Raw genomic sequence first — 3,719 nt, forward strand, 5'->3', positions numbered from 1 at the left:
GTCAGTAGAACTTTATGGAGCAAGTTTCTAGTTAGTTTTAGTGACTGGGAGGCTTTGGAGGACCTGGCAGAAGCAAGAGATCAGGCTGGAGTTTTGGTAATGGTTTTGCTACTTTGCCTAAAGCCACAGCTCCTGGTAGATGGACCTTGCCTATAGCTCAGAACTTTGCCAGTTTGGGTACTCACTCCCCCACCTGGCCTCTCTGCTCAGGGATCCTAATGGCTTCCGTTTCCAGCTGCCCTGCCACTCTTTTTTTGGGGTTTCCTTTATCTTTACACATCTTGTGAACAGTCAATTCTTCAAACACTGTCCCCGTTATCTCTTTTTTGTCTGTTATCTGTTCCCTGCTGAGCTCCTGACAGACATATTCTAAATCTAAATGGCGTGCCCTTTTTATCTTATGTTAGGTGTGAGGCTTTGTACTGTGGAGGGATTAAAGATAGTTCAGTATTGGGTAGGGTGGTTAAGTGAATTTAGATCTGAGCTGGTGTTAGTGAAAAAAATGACATAGATTGAATTAGAGTGCTTTCACAGAGTATAAGCAAATTGCTATTGGAACAGGGAGAAATTAACAGTAAATTCTTCCATGGACTTTGTGGGACCCCTTCACTTACAAGACAAGGACAGTACCTTCCCTGCCAAATGTTTTCAGTTCAGTTTCATTTGTTTTTTTTTTTTTTTTTTTTTTTTTTTTTTTTTTTTTTTTTTTTTTGTACCGGGGATTGAACTCAGGTCCTTGCGCTTGCAAGGCAGGTGGCGGAACCACTGAGCTAAATCCCTGGCCCTCAGTTCAATTTCATTTGAATATTACTGATTCAATCATTTCGTTTCCTTTTGCTTGTTTTCTTGTTTAATTTGGACATTATTGGTTCAATTGTTTCTATTTTCCTTTGGGGCTTTTGTGGCTATTCCCTATGCTTTTCCTCCTGTTTGGGAGCAGTTTGTATAGCCATATATAGTATAAAGTCCTCTGCATACACTTGTATATTCCTTGTTCATCTTTGTGCTTGTTCATGACCTGTCACTTTTGGAAGGCAGTCTCAGGAGTTTGTGAGTTTTTGGCCTTCCCCCACGCAGGAGCGATATCCTTAGTTAAGTCCTTAAATGAGCCACAAAGCACATGGCAAACATTTTGCTTCATTCTGTTTGATTCAGATCAGAATCTCAGTCTTTAACCTTCTAGAACAAATGCCAAAGCAGTCATCAAACTTACTGGGGCTGCAGATAGTACACAGAATTTTTAAATCAAATAATGTTTTCTGTGGTTACCAGATCATCACTGATAAAATCCCTGGCTGATATATAATATTGAGGTTTATTCCAGGACTCAGTTGGTTTGCCCAAAGGTTCTAGCCTTTTTTAAAAGTTAAATTTTATCTATTTTAGAAAATGTCATTGTTGATTTTTATTCAGAGTATACTTCATATCTTGTAAATGCAGGTTACTCCAAATATATTCTACCATGTGTCTAAAGGATAATTAACTTCAGAGTCACTATACAAAATTCCCATCATTTACTAATGACCAGTGATGGTGGAAGAGACAAGAAGTCATAGCTATAGAATGAGAAAGCGTGGACTTTATTTTATTATTTTCCAAGTCAGGCTGGTAAATGTCCACATAGCACCATGTTTTGAGGGGCACATCTCTCTCATTGGTGTAACAACCCAAGCATCATACTGTGATCCACAGAAGGATCAGGGCTTGGGTTTTAATCCTAAATTTCCCTGTTATAAATTAGATGACTTTAGACAAATCACCTAAACTCTTTGTACCTCTGGATACTCCTCAGTCCAATGTGGATAAAACCAACATGCCTGGTCCCTAGCCAGTTGTTGAGATGCTCTTTTGAAACTCTGTGTGAACAAAAGTTAAGAGTAGGAAATATTTATTGAAAGAGAGATAGGTCCTGAGAGGTAGGGGGGGACCTGAAAATGGGTTGCCAATGAATCCACTTCTCAAAGGAGGTTTTACAGAGCAAAATCATGAGGTGGGTACAAAAATCCTGAGATGGGTACAATGTGAATACCAACCAGTAGGATTACAAGTATAGCTGGTTAGGTAATATTGATCCAATGGAGAAGCAGGTTACGTAGCAGGTGTACATGGCAAGAACAAGGACATTTTTAGGAAGAAATGAATCAGGGGGTCTTGGTCACCCGCTGGGGTGACTGATGTCTATCTAGACTTACTGGATCAGGTGAGTGTAATCTTCAATGTATTGCTTATCCCTTGTGAGTGCATGTAGGCTTGGTCATTCTGTATTTATCTTGAGGTTTGGCCTTCAACAAATGGGCCTCCAATCAGTTTTTTTTGGGGGGGGAGGGGGTACTAGGAATAGAACTCAGGACCTTGTCCTTGCCAGGCAGGCATTGTGCCACTGAGCTAAATCCTGGCCCAGCCAGTTTTTATTGTGTTCTCATCTTCTGTACTTACTCCCTTGAGGGCTTAGCCCTGTCTGACTGCCTAGAATATTTCTTTTCTTTTCTTTTTTCTTTTATGGTACTGGTGATTGAACTCAGGACCTGGTACTTGCAAGGCAAGGTGGTAGAAACACTGAGCTAAATCCCCAGCCCTGCCTAGCATATTTCTACTAGGTTGCTTCTTTCTTTCTTTCTTTCTCTTTTTTTTTTTTTAACAGACATAACATATTTCACAGAGAAAGCTCATGGGCTTCCCCAATAATTCCAACTGGTAGTTAGATTTCATTGTCTCTAATTCACAGATTAAGCAATTGAGGAGTGAAGCTGTTTAATTAATCAGGATTATATTCCAGGTCTCTAGAATTTTAGTGTTCCTTCCACTGTAGCTTCACACATATTTCAGTGGAGTAGATACAGGGGAAAAAAAAAAAATCTTATAGCTTTCATGTTTTATTACAACTCCCTCCTTTTCCTCTTTCTGCTCTATAACATAAATGGGTAAAATTAATAAAGTAAAATGCTGACATAAAGATGAAATTGAAAAATATGTCATTAGTAAGGTAATATTGATCTTTGTGATCTAACTAAAGATCTCACTATTATAAAAATTAAATATGTATTTATTTATTTAGAGACAGGGCCTTGCTAAGTTGCCCAGGCTGGACTGGAACTTGCTATATTCTCTTGCCTTAGCCTTCTGAGTGCTTGGTTTGTATCATGGTACCTAGCTTAAATTATTATTATTATTATTATTACTGGTACTGGGGATTGGACTAGGGTCCTTGAGCTTGCAAGGCAGGTGGTAGAACCACTGAACTAAATCCCCAGCCTCCTACTTTAAATTTTTAATGCTGTAACATTTTAAATAAAATTGTACATGAAAAAAATGGATTTTTATTAGTAACAGATGGCTGGAAATTGAATCCTCTGCTGAACACTTACTTTATTCTCTTCTGAAAGAGATATGTCTGTAGGGCATTTCACTGTTTAAAGTTTGATAATCAAGGAAATTGCCCTGACTTGTACAAATTTGCTCTGACTTTAGCAGAACAAAACCCCAGAAATTGTTTCTGCACCAGACAGCTTTCAGATCAGAGCAATTTATGTTCAGATTCTAACTTGTGCCTTCTTTTTTCTTAAGTGGAAATTTCAATAGCATTGAACAAATATTTTAAAAATTGAGAAATTGAACACTTTTAAATATCTCTAAGAGTAATTTCCTTTGGGAGTTTGGGATTTGAAAAATTTCCTATTTGAACTCCCAAGAGATTAGGGAGCTCAAAAGCCAAGCTTAGG

At 38.2% G+C, this 3,719-nt stretch overlaps 1 non-coding gene across 1 annotated transcript; it reads right to left on the reverse strand.

Moving 5' to 3' along the window:
• Positions 1 to 1,598: 1,598 nt before the first annotated feature.
• LOC117286074 lies at positions 1,599 to 1,698 on the reverse strand. The gene has a single exon (XR_004517208.1). It is a non-coding gene; the product is annotated as a small nucleolar RNA U13 (small nucleolar RNA).
• Between the last annotated feature and the right edge of the window lie 2,021 nt (positions 1,699 to 3,719).

Source organism: Fukomys damarensis, unplaced genomic scaffold (genome assembly GCF_012274545.1).
Source record: "Fukomys damarensis isolate Sample0158 unplaced genomic scaffold, DMR_v1.0_HiC HiC_scaffold_14, whole genome shotgun sequence".
Classification (NCBI taxonomy): Eukaryota; Metazoa; Chordata; class Mammalia; order Rodentia; family Bathyergidae; genus Fukomys; species Fukomys damarensis.